Below are 24572 nucleotides of genomic sequence, written 5' to 3'. Positions count from 1 at the left end.
GTAGATGTGTTCGCAACGCCAGAGAGGATGCAAGTCCTGGACTAGTGTTCTGTTTTACATTTTCAAATTCTGTGTAAATAGTTAAATACAAATTTTTTTAAAAAAAAACGGCCAGGTGCTAGTCGGACTCGCGCACGAAAAGTTTCCTACCATTATCTATAAAAACGGCAAAAAATCATGTCTCTTATATCCGTATAAATATTTATTTATTCTGTTTTTTAGTATTTATTGTTAAAGCGGGAGCAAAAATACATCATCTGTAAAGATTTGAAGTGTCTTACTATAACGATTCAAGAGATACGTCCAGATGACAAACGGACAAACGGACGGACGGATAGTAGAGTCTTAGTAATAGGGTGTGTTTTACCCTTTGAGTACGGAACTCGAGTGCGTTAAATCAATCCATTGACATTAATCAAAGCACTCAGATGATTAAAATCATCTGAGTGCTTACAGGTAAAGCTGTAAGATTAAGACTGTGACTCACTCACCCTTCAGACCCACCTTCACCCTTGACCAAGGTTGGTGGCGCATTGGCGATGTCAGGAATAGTTAACATTTCTTACACGCCAGTGTAGTATACTATGGTCGGTGGTGACCGCTTACCATCAGGTGGCCCAATTGTAAAATTATGAAAAAAAAGTTTTCCTTATTGGCGTCACATAAATATAAATACTCACTACCGTTTTTTTAGTAAAGCCCCGTTTACAACTATCTATAAATAACTAGCTGGCTGAATACTATTCAGACCGGCTACGGAATTTAGAATCCCGAGGACAAGGGCACATTCCAAGTCAATGATCAAAACGTCTGGAATCTACGACTTATGCAGACTTACATTTATATTGCATATAAATAACATATTTGGAAATTTGAAAAAAACCCTAACAAACTTAAATTGTGCCTAAATTCTATTTATTTATATGTGTGCCTGGTAATCATATCATACAGGCACACATATAAATAAATAAAATCTATCGGCTGGATATATAGCATAAGAAACTCTCTTTGCGATGGAGTTTTTATTTCACAAAACCCGCTAGTTTTTAAATATGTGGAACTTAAATATTTTAAGACCAGAAAAATTATGTTTTATTATTATGTTTAGAATGACAGTTAGTCCTTAAATATCTTGAATAATAGTTGTAATTGTATAGTTTAGCGATAGGTGATAGCATCACATATTCTATCGCTAAACTCCACTACTTAGTGTAATTATATATTACACTTTAAAGTTAAAATTAATGTATTCTTTATTATTCTCTATGTTCAACTATTATCAAAATACAACGTAACGAAGGACTTTAATTAGTAACAATCTTGTTCCATGCAAATTTTCCTAACTTTATTATCTACAACGACACAATATAGCGTGTATGTTTTATCCATGAAAATGTTAAGGTCATAAGAGAAATAATATATATTTTATTTGTTGATATTAAATTTTTTACTAGATATTTATGAAGAAGAATATTTAGAAGGAATGTATAAACTGAGACTACGTTTTATAAGTTTTAACAGCAATCATTAAAAATACAACCACGCACAAACAGCTTGTAATACAAAATATTTATCTCTCAGTTGAATATATATATTTTAAATAAACAAACAAATTAAATAATAAATAAATTAACCAAAATTGACAATTAATATATTTCTATATCGGAAGCATAAAAGTAATAATGATATGATGTATTCATTGATAATTTTCCATATAATTCAATGTTACCAAAAAGTCACTTAAAAAGTTAGTAGGATTTTTGACTTTTCTATCCTAATATTATAAATACTATCTGTCGCTCTTTCACGGTCAAATCCCTGACTCGCTTTTGATCAAATTTGATTCGTATGAAGCATGCTTGGACTCCAAGAAAAACAAAGGTAAGTACTTTTTAATGCCTTACACTTGACGATCAACCAACATAACGCAGCAAAGAGTCAGTAATAAATAAGCCAGTATGATATGGTCAATCATACCACCAGATTAGCGGTTAAATAAATCATAGTGGATGGTACCAACCTACTGGGGTTAGCGCAAAGCCATATCACCAACAATGTAGTAATTAAAAGACTTCTTTCATAGCATAGACACCACACGCCAACAAGTGGCCCATTTACCTTAAATGGTTCATTCGATGTACATTTAAAACTGAATATGCTAATTGCGCTAAAACGTCTTTGTCTAGTGATGTCTGGCAACTAAGAGCTTACGTTACATTACAGTTAATTTGATTACCACAGTCAGTGCAGGAATAGCGTCTAGAGCGGCAACACATGTACTTTAGAGCACGTGCTACTAATGACTGTGGGGAGTGTATATAACTACAATTTGTAGTAAATGATTCACATTTATAATCGGCTTACGCAAATAATTACATTAGCAGCCCGTTAATGTCCCACTGCTGGGATAAAGGCCTCCTCTCCCTTTGAGGAGAAGGTTTGGAGCATATTCCACCACGCTGCTCTAATGCGGGTTGGTGGAATACACATGTGGCAGAATTTCGTTGAAATTAGACACATGCAGGTTTCCTCGCGATGTTTTCCTTCACCGCCGAGCACGAGATGAATTATAAACACAAATTAAGCACATGGAAACGCAAATAATTAAACAACTTTTATAATTTCAACACGTAAAAAATATTTACACTTACAAATAAAGATGAATATTTTGTGATAGCATCATGTACATACATACAGATTCATTTATTTATCCGGACATTTCGGACGTCTACAATTCCTCTATAAATATTGTGCTCTCTGTTGTATTTTCAGCGTTCGGCGGAAAAACGCCTGAGAATGATTTTTCATTTCAATTCGTTTAAAAAACAAACTTGAAAATAGAACCTATCATCTATTATATAAGTCTATGAGTTTTCATACTGTAACAGTAAAATAATACGTACAGAACATGTTTAATCTTCAATACTTGACCAAATTTAAATAAATGCAGAACTATGCATTAAAATTCAGCTATTTTAAGATTTATTTTAGTCATCAATAAATTTTATAAATATATCGCACATAAAAATAAAATTTCTTTGAAACAATCCCAAAGTAAATTGGATAAAGGCACAAAAAGGTTGAGTAACTTTAGACAATCTTTTTTGGCTTTAGACCTAATAATATCTTAAGTGTTGTTTGTATAAATAAAAATATATTATGAAAATTTATTACTCAATAGTAAAGTGAAACGGTGCTAATATATTATAGTTATGTAATATTTGATTAATTTTTAATTAAAGCCTTTGGTTTCGAACGACATTGTTTGGGCGTACTTAGGTGCGTGTATACTATAGTATTCATAGTAGTTACATAAAGCCACAAATAAGCACAATAAGTTAACAAAATACTGAGCATTGAAACACTGAGCAGTTCCTAGATAAGCAAGTACACTGATCATTTGCCACCTTAACTATTCGTGGCCCAACCTGGTGGAACTTGTGTTTTTCGTTCATTGATAAAATATGAGGTCACCTTATAGTGTATGTCCTAACGACGATTGATCTTATTATTTTTATAATTGAATATAAATTAGAAATGGTAAATTTATTATTCTACTTTAAAGGTTATTTAAGGGCTTTCGTTAGTAAAAAATAACAAATAATTATATCATTTAATTATTACAATACATACATTAATATGTCAAGAGCTTTTTAGATCTAATTCCATGACAGTCGTACAAAATATTATACGTTTTTTTTTTATTAAAAGATTATTTTCAACAGAAGCATATATTTATAGAATACATTAAGAGTCTGAAAAATAATTATAATAGCAGATAAAATTATACTATACTTAGAATAGACTAACAATAATGAAATGACACAAAATTAATTTTTAGCACATCCCACTACAAGCTCAAAAAAATACAAACACATTTCAAAAATAAATTTATTTAAAGAAAAGACACAATGTGAAATAAAACAATTTCATGAATATGAAAATAAATAACTTAACATGATAAAGTGTAAAACGTATAAAAATAATATCGTTCAAAAATAAAATAAGTAACAGAAAGGTTAAGTTGACTATCAAAGAAACAAAGAAAAGCTCGTATAAATCGTGTGTTGTCTTAAAGGCAGTATTTGCTTTACCGTTAATAAAGAAAATACTGACTTTAAGATAAAACGAGACACAACATTTTCAAGTTTACACATTAAATGTTACTAAATCAATAACTACTAGATTTTTAATTCTGTTTTTATTATTATGTCAAATTATTGGTAATGAAGAAATTGAGGGACATTTATTTATTTATTTTCATTAGGACATCCAATGTCGATACAATAATACATTAAAATAAAAATAAAAAAATTACATTCATCAAAATTATCTGGGCAAAAGTTCTACTACTTACAGGTAGTCTCACCATGCACTATCATAATGCACAATATGTATTAAAAATATAAAATGAATATAAGCAATAATTAGAGATAAGAAGTTATAAGAATTTTTTAACTATTATTTGATTAATAATTAATAAAACTAATAAAATATTCTATAAAATTAGAAATGAGCACAAAAAAACATTTCTTTATTTGTCAGTTTAATCTGTTTTTTAGAAGGGTGAATAATTTTTTTTTTATTTACTACAACAAAAGCTCAACAAAGTAAGAATGCTACTAGCATGCTACTTTAAAGACGTCGAATCAACGGTTGATATTGTAAGCCGATGAAATAGCAACAGACCTTTATATACTTTCATTTATATAGAAATTGGTTTGTAAATATTATAATAATATAAAGTAATTAATTATTTTATAGTTTTTAATTTTCTCAATCTATATAATATACTTACACAAAATAGGCCCAAAAATTAGATTTTGTAAAAATTAACTCCTAGGGGTTAGGTGAACTTGAGATTTATTTAGATGTAGGTACTTTCACTGTCCTACGCAATCATTCACTAAGATTGGATTTGATTTCACCACAATTGATTCACAATTGTTTATTGTGTCAAATTTTACAAAAGGTGACATAGCTCTTGAAAAATTTTCCATCATAATTCTTAATACAATTTTAAAGATAATGAAATGAATTGGAAACTGATTGTGACCTAATAACCAGTTTCCGCGCGGTAATATTTAAATATATATAAAAATATTGTTGCCATGTTCTGTCTGGAAATATTTTTCCAACGTTTTGTCACAATATTGATACAACATATTCGTGCGCAGTATTTGCCCTCAGTCTGCTCTCAGTAGTGTGACATAGTGAACTTATCGTTTATTTGAAAGAAACTCAGCAAGGTTTCGTTAGTTTATATTAAAACGATTTATTTTACATTATTAAATGTACAAGATCAAATAGTAAGAGGCGTTTGTAAATGTGACGCAAAGTAATTATCCCTAAGCTCGGCGTGACGTTGAGCCATCGCCAGAAGCGTAATCCAATGATGGAGACTCTGGCCTATTTATAGATTACATTTAATCCCGAGAAGAGGTAAAGTAATAGAAACAAATGTCTGCATGTACAATAAAAGTAATAACATAAATATATTATTCTTAATTCCGTTAAATAATTTATTTTATTTTAATAATTGCAATAGCTTATTGGTATTTTTTTTTATTTCATATTAACAAAGACAAACTGAGGCTGAGCTGAGTAAGTAAGTGTGGTAGTATTAATTCGGATATCAGACCATCTAAGCCGCAAAAAGTAGTTACTGTCATACGAGATGCAAGTAACCTTAAACTAACAATAAAACACAAATTAAATACATCAAAATCGACTGATACTTGTAAGGATCGGAACCTGAACTATTCGGTTAAGACTCACGTGTGTTCTCTCACTTCAGTGTGTACTCAGCTTTATTTATGTATTGTTTTATTTTCAAACATTTTATATAACAGGTAGTTCTCAGTACGTCACGATGACGGTAGATATCTTTCGGTCACGTGTTCAATGTCTGAGTTCCCACACGGTCATGTGTACGCAATCAATCAAGAGGGTAAATGTGAGTCACGGGAGTTTCTTATTATACGTTCCATTCTTGTTTGCGCTATCTAAGCCGACGACGGCAAAGCGTGAAGTACATATTTAATAAGCTCGTATAATCACTATAACAAGGTTCTTATAATTTAGATTTTGACATACGACATTCTTTTTCGGGGCATGAGAGCCGACATAATTTTTGTCCTCTTAAGAAATGTGTTACGCAATTTATGCGTTGCGTTTCATTTAAATATTTTCGTATAAAAAGGTATTAACCAATAAAAACTAAAAAAAAAACTAAAAACTCCTCGGTATCTATTTGATACTGTACTGTAAGTGCAAATGAAAAATAGTCTATATTTCGGTATTATAGTTAATTTATTTAAATTATCTCCGTCTCAGGTACTAGGTGAGACAGATAATTAAAAGTACAGGATGTTAATAGTGGTTTATTTTTTGTAAAGTTTCAGTATCTATGAACGATAGCCATTTACTATCAATTTATTAAGCATATATTCTTGTCAGTTTAATGTAAGTTAAATGATTGCACGTTTTCTTATCAAGTTAAAATTTTATCGTTCAAAGAGAACGTTTTTTATAATACCTTTTTTCCTCTTCATGTAAATAAGAATCTTAGTCGTTTAGCGGTAAAAGGACGTATTTTCTTCGCTTCCATTCCATTCTCTTTATGAATAAACCACAATGTATTTAATTATTACATTAAGAAAACTTAAGTCGTTTTATTATGGAAAAAGGAATTTTATTTATATATAAATAAGCATGAGTTTGATTTGTTTTTGTGAGTAAATACAAAAATGGAAATTGGGGTGCCTTTTTTCAAAATAGGAATCATGGAATATTCTCTGAAAAGTCTAAGGTCCTATAAGTGCTAAGTGTGCATTATTAAATAAGACTATAGACTACTGCTGCTAATTGCTGCTACTTACGTATGTATGTATATTCATGAAAGTATTACATACTAATATTTATCTGTGGTTAACTAATTACATTAATAATTAAGTTACAGGATGGAAAACAATTGTTAGTAGTACCTGAAAAAAATTGCGTCACTAAAATTTATTCATAGTCCAGGTAGTGAAACATGAGAAAATTTACGCCATATTTTATTGTCTGGAGCTTTATAGTCATAGATTGGCAATTAACTGCAATAATAAAATTTATTGAATACCGCCCGTGAAACGTAATAACTTTAACGACTGTTTTACAGCAGTGAATGTGAAATGTTTATGTACTATAACTATAGTGCAATGTAGTATAAATAACGCTAAATGTATATTTTTATAATTTAGCATGCTCATTAAAAAAACAAATAACGTAACCACTATTAGTCATCCTATCCCATTTATTCAATCTGAACGACATGTTTGATAATATTTCAAGAAAGATGGCTTGGGCAAATTCTAATCACTGTTTAATTTTTTTTATTTTCCGAATGCGCTAGAATATTCTATAAACTCCAACAGTACACATATCATCTTTTCAAGGGGCTTCACGGGATGCTAATGGGAATACTTGTGCTACAAGTACCCGCTAGCAAGTGTTGTTGAGGCATAAAGTACTAATGGAATTAAAGAAATTCGCCGGTACATTTAAATTATCTCCATGGACTCTGGCAACGCCAGATTGAGATCAGGTTATTCTATTTCCGAACACAACTATTACAGAAACAAATCAACCGTAAATGATATATATGTAAATATTTTTCGTAATTCAAAATATTTCAAAAATAACTCAAATTCCACCCCAGTAAGTAGTTACTCTTAAAATATCAACAAAATTACTTAATAAAGTGTTTGCTTTGAAAGGGCTGCAATTTCGAAACCGAAATACCCGTTCACAAATTTACTTTACACTCGTCAGGAGAAATATTCATAAGAAATGTTGAATTTATTTTATTTACACTAATGCCGTTTTCATCTTAAAATTAAATTAATTAAATAAATTACTATTACTTTGCTATTATCACGACAGGATTTATTCAAAGTATTTTACGGAAAATAAAGAACTCCAAGTAGCATACTCCTAAAATGACATCAAAAGTGTTAGCAAGAAAAATATCACCGAAAATTTCGCATAAAGGAGAGAAATAAATCATAAGACCTCGGAGAAAAAGGCAAGGCAAGTGGCCATATAAATCTTCGTTAGGCTTTTATAGACGAGCTTCACGTATTTTCACAGATTTTTGACACGATGTGAACTATCGCTTCCGATATTTCATCTTGACAAATTTCTGATATTCATATCGATTCTATTCGAGGACGTACTTATAACTTTTTTTGTGCGTGTGAAATGTCAATCTACTCATTGGTTGCTTGTTTTATACCGTAGATAAGTGGACGGGTAAGTGGTTGCGACCGCGCTATAAGAAATGTAAAAAAAATCCTTACATAGCCAAACGTGCTGCCAATTTTAGGAGCTAAGATGTTATGTCCCTTGAGCCTTTAGTTACATTGGCTTACTCACTGTTTAAACTAGAACATAACGATACTAAGGATTGATGTTTGGCAGTAAAATCTTATAAATGGTGAATTAGCTAATGTTGTTAATGAATTAAAGTCTTGATCAGGGAATAAAATAAATTAGAGTAAAGGATGTGCATTGGAACGTAAGGAAAAATCTTCTAGAGCCAATACATATTAGGTATGTATAACCGATGCCTCAATCATGTACTCGTTTGCTTGTATCTAATACGTTACGTGTGTACCATAGCTATCCAAGCTTCATATCATTGACAGGATTAGGGCATTGCATTACTCTAATCAATATCCATTATCAGAGTAACTACCGAATGATAGCCAATACAGTCAACAGCCTTGTTGGTTCAGTAACTAACTATTAAGGCTTTTAAAGCAGAAATCTTGGATTTGATTTCAGAGTCGGCTTATAAATTCTCAGTCTTTCTCTGTCTTTCTGATCACGTCGAATTATGAGAGTGAGTGAAAAGCGATTTTAAGTAATGAGTTAATTAGATCTATAGGTGTCAATCTTACAATCCTTCAGTTCAAACAAACTCGGCAAATCATATATATATTTTTGATCACTAGATTAAACTCTATTGAAATAAACGAAAGAATTTAAATTTGGATTACAATTTTAAACAATTCTTATATGCAATGTATCTCACCCACTAGCAAGGATTCTATGAAACAAAATGTATCGACAATCTACAACTGAGAAAAAAAGTAAATAAAACTCCGAATCTTTCTCTTTGATACAAACGGAGATGTTGAGCCACTAGTAGCATGTTTACACTCTTACATTTTATTCAATAAAGCGTCAGGTTCTCCAGTAAAAGTATCTCTTTAAACATTAATATATACTTTTTAAATCTAAATTTTAAACCATAATTGTGCTGAATTGTATTAAGCTTGCTACGTCCTTGAAAAAGGTCATGCGCCTTATACAATTCACACGTAGCAGTGTATACTCGTAGCAAACGTAGTCAATTCCCCTATCGTCGTAGCTTGTTGCGCGTTTATCACTGTAACTCGCTACTAAAACTGTTACTTTAGTAGCGAATTACATACTCCCATAATATAAACGTATAGTATATTACACAGATTATAAGGTTATGTTCGTATACATAGTATCAACTAGGCTTACAGTTCTTGGAGTAAACTTTATGATTTATTAACACGATGACATACCTACCTAAATATTTATTACGTCACGTCGTACATATATCAAGATTTAATCCTTTAAGTTCGGACATATCCAAATATCCTACAAAAAGGTAATATTTGACAAAAGAATGGTTCCTATAATAGTAGTTAAGTTTATTGGACATTTCATTTAAACTTATTAGAAGATTATGCAAATTGAGTGCTTTTCGTCGCTCTTTTTCCATAAAACACACAATAGATTAATTATTTTCATCGTGAATGTTTCTCTTGCCTCGAATTTAAGAAAGTGATATCGACTTTGAGTCGATTGCATTTAATGTCCTATTTATAAGTCCTGACTTATAAATTAACCTAAATCTAATTCAATTTTAACCCCAGACAAGGAGATGATGGATGTCCTTAAAATTAGGGTGCTGATCGTACGGAAAAATATGAATCAAAGAAAACAGTGTTCTTAATTTGAATTAGAAAAATAAAATTATTTCCAATAAATATAGGTAAAAATAAAACAAATGCCAAAACATATTAATCATTGCGTAAATACCATTCACAACTATTGCCAGATCATCGATTAAAACAATTCCTGATAACTAATGCTGTTTGTGTAGTAAACATGTACTATGAGATCACTGTTCGTAATCCAACTGCTCGATTTGGCATTCGATCCAGACAGCGGCTGACAAATCACCAAACTATATACACAGCTCGTAATACATTTCATATCATCGCTATGTAATTATTAATTGAATTTTGAAACTAAAATTCGCTTCATTCAAGTCACACATAATTATGATTATTCTTAATGCAAGATCATGTGATCGTGACTTCGTTCATGGCGGCTATCTCAAAAATCTGTACTAATATTATAAATGCAAAAGTAACTGTGTCTGTCTTTCTGTACCACTGATCCAAACTTGATGAAATTTGATATGAAGTAAGCTTGACCTCCAAGGAGGGACATTCCACTCACTCCAAGATGCGAGCGACGTCGAGGGTGATAACTAGTAGCTGTATAATAAAGCAGAAGATATTATTAGACAAATGAGTGCCAGATATATAAGATAATAGACGTATGGACGCAAGATAAATGGGTTTACGTTTTTTCCGGGGCACGGGAATATGAGCACTATCTACTTCAAAGTTTTGCGTTACTTAGGATATCTTGACAGACAACACCGAACAGTTTTTAGTGGTCCAACCTTTGGCTAGAATACTAATTCTTTAGGATCTGTATCCTTATAAGTTAGCTACTGAACCAATGACTTAATTGATAAGAATATTTAAAAATGTATTAAAAAAAAATAAGCCGAATTTTCCCTTAGAAAAAAGGAGTTAATGTAAATACAAATATAAACATAGTTCTTTTTTTGAGCATGGTTGTTTTCATAGTTTACGCTAGGATGGAAAAACAATCGCAAGCGTAAAATAATCTCGTAAACCTTTTAGCGAATGAACACGAACAGTGTATTATTACATAAAAAAAAAAAACATATTACAAAACGATTTCATCTGAACTTGCCTAACAAATTATTTATATAAATATAAATCCTATTATATAATTTATAGTATCTTATAATAGTTATTACTGACGAAAAAGTATATCAACTGAGTTTTTGTCCGTTTTTCTTGGCGGGATGTACTCATGATGTTATCAGTGGTTGTTTTATTTTTTTAATTTAGTTTCTAACAAGGCATAATAGCCTTATTTATTAGAGTATATTTTTTATATTCATAAAAATGTTTTATTTTTAAATATTTTCGTGGATACACGGTATGAATTTAAAATTTTATAGCATGATAGGTTCTACCCTCGGTCCATAATGTATGACACTTTTTATCAAAATATATAAAAAGGGTCTCTATGCTAACAAAGTCGCGTTGTAATAAAATTGTAATATATGATTATAGCTTAGGCTAAGCGGACTCAAGCGCTATCCATGAGCGCTTTGAACAAAAAGTTATATAAGGCCTTTACATACCACTTAGCGTGTGTAGCGTATTTCTGATATAAGTTTTTTTTTGTAAATAATAAGTTTAAGCTAATGCTTTAAAATTAAATCAGCCCTATACTCGATTCTACTATTATTTATTAATATTAAAATTATAAATCAACTGATATTAGAACTATCAAATTAAATTAAATCGTGTTTGTTTGGGTTCAATTTAGTATTTTTAATTGTATTCGCTTGCTATATATAAAAATAACAATCATTGGTCGAGAAACTAATCAAACCATCTCGAAAAACCTATACATAATCATTCATTTTTTTTAAATGTATTCATGAAAATGCATCATTAAAATGACTAGCAATTGGATATACGTAACTATAATTAATAGGTACTACTTTGTACGTATAAAATATCTTTCATTTGTAGTCACAACATCCGGTAATTTAGAAGAATTTGTCGATAAATATACATTTGGCGAAAAGAGATTTAAGCAAATGAAATCTCAGCCACGTGTACCGATTAACATCCTCGTGTTCTTCTACCATTGTTCAAAATTTATCTTATTTATGATAACCCGACATTTTTAGCAGCAATCAGTTACAATGTTTTTAATAACTTATTTATTTATTATATACATCGATCGAGCCGTATATTTTATGTAGAATATTAAATTATATACTTGTTTTAAATCAAATTAGTCCATTGAAAATGCTTTTGGGATTGTGTTTATCGTGTAATAATAACGCTATAAATTTACGTAATCAAATAGTTCTGTTTTATAGCCACATAGAGAATTGCTATTATTGAGTCAATTAATATTAAATGGTTTTGATGTTTATTCTTTACGGGAGAAAATAAATTAAATTTTGTTTAAAGGTCGTTAATTTCATTATAGTCCATAATGTAAAGTTCTAAACTATTAATTCGGTGTATTGATTGGGCATGACATGCACACAGATCCGTATTTACAGTATCCGAACGCATTGAGTTTTGTATTTACAAGATCCGTTCTGATTCCGCCCGTACAACTATGCCCTGTTCAAGTTAGCTTGATCTTTTTGACAGACGGGCTAGTCATGAAAAACAGAAAATATAACATATATAACAGTCGATGGAACAATGGAATGCGTAATTCAAATGAGAATTCAATTCTTTTTTAACTTATTTTTCTAAAAAGTGTTATACCAGCTATAGAGACTCCAACCAAAAGGACCTCCGTTCGTAACAATAACTTAACAATAATTTTTAATAAGGATTTTTGTAATCGATATTTGTAGCAGCTATCTTGTACATGGTATACATACGCCATCACCGTTTAAAAAAGTATTCGATAAAACGGCCGCTGTGTGTGTGACTGTAGCGTGTGATCGACACGTATGTTGTGACGGCAAACTGCATGATGCTCTCTTACACCGTTATGACCTCCCTCTGTTGCCGCACTCGTGTGCGTGTGCGTAACGTGTATACTTGGTAAATGTGTGTACTTTACTCGCAGCAAACATAATATTTTATTTATATTATTGACAAAATTGTAAGCTTTTATTTATTTTATTTAGTATTCATTTATTGGTTTCATTTCAACTATACAATACCATAAATACGAATCAGTGAAACAAAACGATTTAGTATCCTATTACAGGTTTGATATTTTAATCTCGTTCTAAGATAGTAACTTGTAGAGTTAGTAAACTAAAAACAAAAGCGTGGCTTTTGCCTATTCAATGCACATATATTTTGCCGTCCACCAACATGTACGAAAAAAACAAAACAAATTTTAAAACCTCATCAAAGGAGTACCTATTATTATTATTATGTTCATTGACATTTTTTTTAAATTAAATTCTATCTATCATAATATAGTACATATCATAGAGGATTATAATTAATTGCATCACAAAGGACAACTATCAAAGCATCGAGAATGATGAATAGAAATTCACTGTTCGTTATTTAAATTAAAAACAAAATGAACAAATGAAACCTAAATACTTCGCGTTCTATTTTTAAATCTTTGACAGAGATAAATAAATAGTGTACGTACTGAAAAAAAAAAACACAGTTAAAATTTAATTTTAGTAAATTTTTATCATATCCGTAAACGTACTTCAGTGTCTGCAAAAGCCTTTTCCGTGGCGTGTTTAAGTGGGTAGTTATCAAAGGTATAAATGCTTAACTTTTCCTCAGAAAAGCTTAATTAGCTGTATGTAACATTACACCCGAAGCAAAGCGAAGTTCAAGCATTTGCATCATGCTTAAACGTAAGGATATAGAAATCTTAACTAAAGATAATATTTAACATATACTATAATACTTTTTGTAGTAAGTTTAAATTTGGTTTGCTTAAAATTCCATTTTTTATACCTCTATTAGGAGTAATAGTATATAATATAGTAATATATATATATATACAATGTACATACAACCTCTGTTGAAAGACTCGGCAAAAAGGAAGCCAATTCTTATGTTTGCCAAAGCGCTGCCAACAATGGGTTCACAATTTTTTTTCTCGATTACATATATAGGTACTACTGTAATTAGTACAGGTTATACAATAATATAAACTGTTTTAATTATAATATTACCTTACTGATAACCACAACCACAGCCACATCTATAAGCTGTTGCCACATCTATAAGCTGTTTTCAAGAGTGATCACGAACCGTCTTGCACGAAGATTCGACGAATTCCAACCCCCGGAACAGGCCGGATTTCGGAGCGGATACGGCACCATAGACCACATCCATACAGTGCGGCAGATTATACAGAAGTCCCATGAGTATAATCGGCCCCTGTGTCTTGCATTCGTGGACTATGAGAAGGCCTTTGACTCGGTTGAAATCTGGGCTGTTCTGGAGTCCCTGCAGCGTTGCCAAGTTGATTGGCGATACATCCAAGTGATGAGATGTCTCTACAAGGCCGCCAACATGTCCGTCCAAGTACAGAGTCGGCAAACGAATCCCATACCATTGCATCGAGGAGTGAGACAAGGGGACGTTATTTCCCCCAAATTGTTCACTAATGCAATGGAGGACATGTTCAAGACGCTGAACTGGAAAGGGCGTGGCATCAACATCAATGGCGAGTACATCTCTCACTTGAGATTCGCAGACGACATCGTAATCATGGCAGAAACGCTGCAGGACCTACAACAGATGCTGAATGAGCTGGCTGATTCTTCTATGCGCATCGGCCTACGGATGAACTTGGATAAAACCAAGGTCATGTTCAATGAACATGTTCTACCGGAACCGATTGCGATACACGGCACCGTCCTCGAAGTTGTTCAAAAATATGTCTACCTCGGGCAGACATTGCGATTAGGTAGAAACAACTTTGAGGATGAGTTGAATAGAAGAATTCAGCTAGGTTGGGCAGCATTTGGGAAGTTACGACGAATCTTCACATCGTCGATCCCACAGTGCCTTAAGACGAAAGTCTTCAACCAGTGCGTCCTACCCGTCATGACATACGGAGCCGAAACGTGGACACTCACGACAAAGCTGGTCCACCGGGTTAAAGTCGCTCAGCGTGCTATGGAAAGGGCTATGCTTGGAGTATCTCTGAGGGATCGCATCAGAAATGAGGTGATCCGTCAGAGAACCAAGGTCATCGACATAGCCCACCGGATTAGTAAGCTGAAGTGGCAGTGGGCTGGCCATATTTGTCGTAGAACCGATAACCGTTGGGGAAAACGTGTTCTAGAGTGGAGACCGCGTCTCGGCAAACGTAGTGTAGGACGTCCTCAGGCACGGTGGAGTGACGATTTGCGCAAGACGGCTGGCAGGAGCTGGATGCGAGTTGCCGAAGAAAGACCACAGTGGCGTGCATTTGGGGAGGCCTATGTCCAGCAGTGGACGAATGCGGGCTGATGTGTGTGTGTGCTTACTGATAAGTAAAAGTAGTCTAAGAGAATATTGCGACTATGTGAGAGTTTTCGATATAGTTAAAAATTCAATAAATCAACTTCAAATCTTGAAAATTGATTATAATAAGGCCAGAGACGAAATACAAGTGCGCAACGTGGATTCCATCGTTTCGAAAATAATTTATTTTAAATATTAATTTTGTGTAAAAAATAATAACATTAATCAGTCATTTATTCAAATGATAATAAGTAATCATGTCGTGCATAAAACAGAGATATATATGTATATATATTAAATAGGTATTTAAACATAAAATACTGGCAACCTGCCATGGCTTTGCTCGGATGCAATTTATTATTATAGAATGCAATGATATAAATATAATTTATACCTTATAACACTCAGAAATAATAAAGCTTCCTACAAGTAAAGATCTTTTTTTAGAATTGGATTATTAGTTCCTCCTACATGCACACGAATAAATTTCACCTCTTTATATATCATTTATCATCATTTAAAGATGAAAATTTAAGATTTAATCTAAGGAAACACGCCTTAATTTTAAATTGAGAATAAATGTTCTTTTCCGATTATGAGATACGATTTTTTTATGTGTGTTCGAGCGCTAATTCTTTTTCAGCCAAAGCAATCTGAGAGAGATTTTTAAAAACGTAATCTGGTTATGTGGTCCTCCCATAAACTTACATACAAATATATACACACTATTACTTAATATATATATAATTATCCCTTATATATCATTAAGCGTACCATATTACTCTTATATACTATATGATAGTAAAATGCTACGCTTAATAAATATTTTGGACTACTAAAATATTATAATACAAGGAAATTAATTTAAATCGTCCAAATATTAAATTTAAGTAATCATTTATAACCTTTACAGTAATAGATTTATTAAGAAAGGTTTAATGCACTGGCATTTTGTGCCATCCGTGAAGATTTGCAATAAGCAAGGTCCCCAAGAAAAGGGGAACGTAACAAAAGGTTGCCTTTTGTTACGTTCCGGTGAAGACGTATAGAAATCCACTCGAGTCTTGAATGATATTCGGAGCCATGGTCATATTTTCGGAGAACTGGATAGCAATATTTTGAAGTCACTCAAAGTTATTGCGTTGGTCCTCAGTCAGATTAAGATAGCTTGCATCCGCATAATATAGAATTGATAATAGAAGAGAGTTTGCTGGCATAGTTTTGGCAGGAATTGGAAGTAAAGATTGGAGCCGAATATTATTCTATTGATTTTTTTTACCAAACTTAATTTTTACGAGTTGGGTGTTATTTGAGTTCTTAGAGTTCTGGATTTTTGGACGGCCGGTCTGGACGATAGTTCGGTTAGTCTTTTTATTATCGGCTCATCTCTATGGATCGTCATTTTCAGGTTGTAGTCAAGAATTTCCTAGGCAGTTGTGCCCTGTACACCAGTATTCCCAACTCGTCTTTGCTGTCATCGGTTTAATATACGAATAGGTAATATATCGAACGTTTTGGAACAAAATATGAATTTCCTTTTTATAATAAATATTAACAAAATTAATGGCTTTTTTCAATACTCACCTATTACTGTTTAATAAATATATTTGTATATTACAGGCGTATAATATACCATCGTTAAAACCGATTTATATACTAAATTTGAAACGGTTATCGTACCGTTATGACGCATTAAATGTCAGTACTAATGTTTAGTATGCATGATGTCATAATTTTAGACATATACGTTGGCGCGTACACACCCTTGCATAGAAATATTCAGATACAGACTCTGATTAAAATTTGAACTAAGTTTTAATTATACTGAAGCTATGTATTTCGACAAAATTATTCGCAATCCGTTCAGTTGTTTTAGTGAGAAGTGAATTAAAAAACTTATGATACCTGTACTACAATGTACCAATATTATACCACATTGAATTTCAGTGAAATCTATTAGACCAATTGAGTGTTGGGAATGGGAACCTTTTTTTGATAAATTGCAACCCGAGCCAACCATTACAAACACAATATCTCTAAGAAAATCACCTAAATACTTTGCTATTATATTATATGTTTTTCCGTGGAATAAGTACTAATGAACAAATCAATAAACTCACTATATCTGATGGTAATGGCATAAATCACACTTTGGTGCTGTAAGGAATATTATCCATTCCTTATATATCACATGAATGCGCCACAAACCTCAGGAGCTAAGATATTACGTCCCCTGATCCTGGTATACTTATGACACTGGCTGACTCACCTTTCGAACCGGAACGCAACATTGCTGAGTAGGTATTGCGTTTGGGGTTAGAATATCTGATGAGTGGGTCGTACACACCCCCAGACGGACTTGCAGAAAACCCTATCACCAAGTATAATTATACATTTATTTAATCGGGACGGACATAGAATTGAAAATACTAAATTAGAGTTTAAAAAATTGAAAATAGATTTCTAGATTACCACGTTACTTGGAAATCCTTCATTAATATAGAACAATAATAATTTTCTATCCTATTTTATGTTTTACATAACTTAATATATTTGTTTATGAAGTCTAGTATGCTAATGTTTAATCCAGCACTCTTCGTTGATAAAATATCTTCCCGTCCCTCCTAACCCTTATTTACGGAAGCTGACCCTACAAGCTGCACTATATTTTCAATGAATTTTACAAATAGGTCGTTTCATATTTTCTGTATAGACACACGGGTTATAGTTTTTTTTTTGTATAAATAACGATATTATTTCATAATTATTTTTATACTTGTATAGTTGAGCTTAAGTTAACTACTGGAACGCATGGGTATGGCTTTTTTGGGAGGTACCTGTGGAAAATTGCCGGATGAGAGCTGACCGCGACGTCTCAACGGTGCCAACGAGGATTCAACGTTGCACATCTCGCAGGAGTGCCCCACATGGGAGAAGCATGGTAAGTATTGGTCATAACCATGGATGTCATTACCACCCGTGGTTGTGACCAATACTTGTGACGTAATCCATGGTTGACAGGGAAAAGTCTTGGCTGGCAATGCACACCTTCTCTTAGACCGTTGTCAAGCAGAAGAAAGTAGCAGAACGAGAAAGGGAGACCGACTTTCTGGAAGTTCACGCAGCGGGAAAAGAGAACAGGGTACGAAAATAATAGGTGGTAAATTGACGCTAACTATCTGCTCTCATAAGTAAGAGCTTCTGGTAACGGATGCCGCGCATCCGTTGCCTGGAAAACAAGGGCTTCGATGTTTAACAGTGTTCCGAGTATTTTTGGCATGTAATCTTAGAAAAGTGCACATATAAATACCTGGAACAATCGGTTTCCTACGGGGTCGCGATCGAAAGACAAAACTTCGTAATTTATGAAGAGAAGAAATAACGTGGTGATTTTAGTCAGTAGGAGTCTGACATAACCCTCAATTATCTCCATGACGGACCTGATCTATGTGGACTTCTAAAAAAAAGTATTATGAACTTGCTTAATTTGTGTCCATAATTCAAATCATGCTCGGTGATTAAGAAAAACATCGGCACAGTTTACCGGTTTCTATCAGTAGAAAATTTTACACACGTGTATCCCGCATTGGAGTATTTTGGGAAATAAACATTAACCACCTAACACAAGTTCGTAGTCCTTAAAACGAGATGTAACCTTAACCTACCAGTGGCATGACTATATACATTATTCAAAGGGATTTATGTACTTATGCGTATAGAATTTTTTTGTATATAATGGCATATTACACTATGTAATATGCCGTTCAATTAATTTGGGATTGAACTTTTATAGTTTATCTTTTTAAATAAAAACGTTTCGCCGATTTCAAAATGGGTCAGTTTTTGTTGAGTCAATCTAGAAAAACCGGCATTTTGAAATTCGACGTGTACTTCACGAACTTCATTGAATTGAAATAGCCACTTTCCTTAATTAAGCCGACCAAACTCATCGTTGTTTTTGTTGAACAAAAATTTGCTCCCTTAAAACATTAACGAATAACGGCTTAACCTATAAACGTAGAGAATGATTAGTTAAACAATTATGTCTTCTTATTTCGAACGTCAAATGAATAGTGATAGAAAGAGATGAATAATTGTTTAATTAATCCTACTAAAAAACTTTTAATAATTAATGACGTATTCGATAAAAAAATTGTTTAATTATTTAGTAGTTTTTTACTATTATTATTCTCGACAGCTTAAGTGATTGTTAAAATTATTATCTCGTTTATTTATAAATTTTGTAATTTCAAGGTTGTTGTGAGATTTTCATAATTATGTGACTTTAGGTGAAAAAGCTAATTATTTCACATTTGCCATTAAAATGAGTTTTATGCCATGTATTTATATTAATCCCAATTAATAGTAAACATTACTTGTTATACAGATGTAAAAAGTATTGTTTATAGAATAAGCCTATGATAGGTAGGTCTGACAGATAGCCACCTAATGGTAAGTAATCACTATCGTTCCTTACATTACCAATGTTCCACCAACCTTTGAAACTCTATCCTTTGTCCGCTGTGCCTGTAGCTAACAAAGGATGACCGTTAAACACAAGGGTAAAAGTCTAACGCTTAATTGTTTTTTAATATACTAATTGAGAACATTACTTTGAGGTTGAGAAAATAAGGAATTCGTCACCTGTTTTACTCACGGAACTTAATCATCTATACTTCTATGCTAATAATATAAATGTAAAATTAGCTCTGTCTGTCAGTCTGTCTGTCGCTCTTTCACTACCAAACCAATGAACCGAATTTGATGAAATTTGGTATGAAGCAAACTTGAACTCCGAGGAAGGAAATGGCTACTTTTTTGCCATACACATTAAAACAAATCCCTAAAACGCGAGCGAAGTCGCGGGCGACAACTACTATTTAATATTAAATTAAAAGACTTATTTTCCATTCCATTTATTTTACTAAATAATTTATTTTACTTGGTAGTAGAGCTGTGTTGCCGGTACATACCCAATGTATAACATTGAAACGTAATAATATTGTTTAATTTTCGTGGGAGTGCTACCAATAAATTATCTACAGAAAACAACCCGATAACATTTCATCGACCATATTCAGATTTCAAAGCCACTGAAGTCACTCGAATAATTAATGTACAAATTTAAATAACAGCACACAGGAGGAAAATATTCATGCTTAGATGTAAGCTATTAGGAAACCATATAACAGCTAGATACATCTCAGTGTGTCAGTGATACAAACATTTTAAAGCGCTTTAACTGTGCGTCATAAAGCACGCGAGGGGAACCCTTTCCTGGCGAGCAGCCAGATACGATGATACGCCGAGAACAAGTCCGTTAACTACGGACGTTTTTGAACAAAGCACAATTTTATCGCGTTTCGCATGGGTGTGGTATTGGAATTATGTCATAAATTACATTATACTTTTATTTACGTGGGTTCCTTTATAGCGTGGGTAAGGGTTGAGATTGGTTTATTAATTTAATAAACGATTATTCTTGATGAAATGGTTATCTTTATAGGGGTCATGTACTATAAAGAGAATTCGTATTATAAAGAGATCGTTTGATGTAATTTTATATGATATCAGATAAGGAAGCATTAATTACTTATTAATTCTTTTGATGAAAAAATAAGAAAATATTTTTTTTGTAATGATTTTTATTATTAATGTAATACCACTATTACATTAAGTAGACCTACGTCTATGGGAAGCATGATGGCCATATGATGGTCTCCTGGCTGGTAGACATAGAAGCCGTGAAATAATTTGACCATTCCTTGAAACACCAATACGTAACTTATATTAAGTATAAGTATTAGTGCGTAAATATTTCTATGTAAGTTTATGGCTGCACCGCCTACCCAGATGTTTTTAAAAATTCTCTCACAGAATGGGTCGTCTGGAAGAGACGGCTAATAAGGCATAATTAAATCTGCCCTTTGTACAATACATCAATTTTTTTTTGTATTTTTTTTTTTTGTGTTTAGTTCTAAGATTTCTGTATTTTATGTTTGTGGTGTATATTAAAGTATATTAACAACTAACAATACGCCATCAACCTCAGGGACAACACTCATTCTCCCTACAAACCGGAACACAACCAAACTGAGTACTACTATTTTTCGTTAGAATATGTAATGAGTAGATGGTGATCTAAATGTACTTCTACAAAGCCCTACCACCAAGTAATGGTTATTAAATTTAAATTACCATCATATTATAAAAATCATTGGAAAAAATCGATTGAACCGTTTCGTTTAAATAATTTGTTTTGTGACCCAACTCAGATGATAGAAACAGTTATCTGTATATATAACGTATATTTTTATATAAACCTGTTATGAGATATATAAATATATTGAAAAAGTAATATATCATTAAAAAAAAAGAGGCCAAGCGACTAATTTGGAAGTGTCTCTCGCGCAAACTATGCAGTTTAGAAAAAAATGATATTAGAAACCTCATCATTTTTGAAGACCTATCCATAAATTAAACACGCATTGATGAAAAAAAAAATTATGTTGTGTGAAAATCTTAATGCGGCATAATACATCTACTTACAAAGTTTCAACAGTATAGTTCTTATAGTTTCGGAAAAAAATGGCTGTGACATACGACGAACAGACAGGCAGACTTGATGAATCTATAAGGGTTCCGTTTATTGCCATTTGGCTAAGGAGCCCTAAAAAGTCTTTCAAAACCTAGATAAATTTCTTGTTGCTGTTCATGTATTAATATTTATGTAAGATCTGAACAGAATTTACAGCCAGCAACTAAATATATCGACTTAAGTTTTATAGCTACTTTATATAATATATTCGATTCGAATATTACATTAAAGGTCAATTGACTATTCCAAATATTACATGAGCGTTTTATGAGGTGCCGTTTCGAATTTACATTGTATTTATCTCTTGGTGGATTTTTGTATAGCTTTTCGTATTTATTGCAGTCGCCTTAATCTTAATATAAAACCACTTTTTTTTTAATTTAAGAAATAGAATAGATGGACCAAAGAAATTAAGAGAGTGAAAAATGGAACAAATGGTCAATTTTTTTAGCATTAGCAGCCTGTAAATTTTCCCACTGCTGGGCTAAAGGCCTCCTCTCGCTTTGAGGAGAAGGTTTGGAGCATATTCCACCACGCTGTTCCAATGCGGGTTGGCGGAATACACATGTGGCAGAATTTCGTTGAAATTAGACACATGCAGGTTTCCTTACGATGTTTTCCTTCACCGCCGAGCACGAGATGAATTATAAACACAAATTAAGCACATGAAAATTCAGTGGTGCCTGCCTGGGTTTGAACCCGAAATCATCGGTTAAGATGCACGCGTTCTAACCACTGGGCTCAAATAGCAATCGCTACTCGGCCTTTTGACTAAGATCAAAGTGTAGTATCCGTTCTTTTGAGCTTAATATTTGAAAAATGGTCAAATAAGTTATCATTAATCTTCAGCGTGACAGTTTAAAACTTCTCCCTTGCTTTGAGATTGTAACTTAAGTATCTTTACTCTGCTAACCGTACAAAATTATATGAGGTTAGAAATACAGATGAAAAATACATATATTATAGCAATAATACTTTATCAGATTGTAAAACTACTCTCAAGATTAGTATGTGCAGGTGAGCATAAATGCCTTATATGTACGTAGTATGTAAGTAGGTTTATATATGTATGTACGTGGTCACTTTTTTGCAATTGCAAAGTTGTAAGGTTTATACAACACACTTTATTTTATAAATCCACTGGCAACTACATAGTGACTTGGTGGTAGGCTTTCTAGATTGCTACAGGTCCGTCTAGATAACTACAGGTCCGACACAAGAGACATCACTTTAGTTTCTAGGTTGGTGGCAGTGTGCAGACCACCTAGCATCAAATCTAAAAATATAATCCTAATTATGAATCACAATAAATGACATTTATCTGCAAAATATTAAAACAAATAATAAATATATATATATAAATAATTGTGCAATTTGACGAATAAAATGATTTATTAATAAAATCTATTCAAAAGGTGACTTAAATTCAAAGCATGTTAGTTACGTTAAAATTTTACTCAATCAAAACAGGCTCGAGCGCTCAACAAATTCCTTTGTAAACATTTAACAATTATCCATCTATTAAATTAAACAATTTTATAAACATCGATCCCAATAAACTAAGCCATCTTTTATTCTTCTTCTTAAGGGTAAGATATATCTTTCTGTTCGTACATAAACTATAAGAAAATATAAAGTTATTAATGTTTTTATTGCACAACGCTTTAAATAAGTAAAAAATAATCCAAAAAAATATGTGCATCGCAAAAGGCGACCTTGATCGATTTCCTTAAGACAACCTTTGATTTGGGACATTACAAAAGTGATCAAGGTTTTATTTCTATTTGCAAATATATATCAATAATAAGTAAATCAAAATTAAAATATTCTTTATTCAAGTAGCCTTTTACAAGCACTTTTGAATTATCATTTAACAAACTATATTAAGTGAAGCTACCACAGGCTTGGAATGTAGATTCTACCGAGAAAAACCGGTAAGAAACTCAATAGTTACTCTTTTTCAACATTTAAAAACAGTCATGTCAATTAAATACATCTATGTAATATATCCTGCCTGGAAGTCCACAAGTATTAACTCCACGCTTTTTTATCATCTATATAATCTTGTGTCGAATAATATGTATTCTTTACCAATGTATTTTTACAAATGATTTGAATTTATGAAACACAGACAAGTATGTTATTTTTTATAGCGATTATAAGTAAATATCTATTGTTTGACACTGTAACTTGGAATCGAAGTTATATTTGTGTAACGAACGAATTGCCTTTTCGACGTACCCAATTTTTGATGTTCGTATTTTCAACGTCTTTTTTAAATGTGGTAGGTGTGTTTCCTTATAATACTTTTATTGAAATAAATACAAATATAAAAAAAACATTCAACAGCTATTTCAAATTTTAGAAAATGATATTCTTTCATATATATGTATGTAGGTATATAAATATTGCTTGGCAAGATATGACTTGTATCGCAAAAATATATTAACTGTGGAGGTATACATATATATATATACCTTGGAATTAAATTGCGCTACGATTCAAATTTTCATCGAGTCTTTTTGTTCGTGATGCACTGTATACACATACATAAAAAAGGACTTAAAATAATTGGGTTGTTT

At 32.1% G+C, this 24572-nt stretch overlaps 1 pseudogene; it reads left to right on the top strand.

Annotated features, from left to right (window-relative positions):
* Window positions 1–22741: 22741 nt before the first annotated feature.
* Window positions 22742–22859, top strand: LOC125067556 (annotated as a pseudogene).
* The last annotated feature ends 1713 nt before the right edge of the window (window positions 22860–24572 follow it).

The sequence above is a fragment of the Vanessa atalanta genome, chromosome 11 (assembly GCF_905147765.1).
Source record: "Vanessa atalanta chromosome 11, ilVanAtal1.2, whole genome shotgun sequence".
Lineage (NCBI taxonomy): Eukaryota > Metazoa > Arthropoda > Insecta > Lepidoptera > Nymphalidae > Vanessa > Vanessa atalanta.
This window is presented reverse-complemented; position numbering and strand designations above follow the sequence as displayed.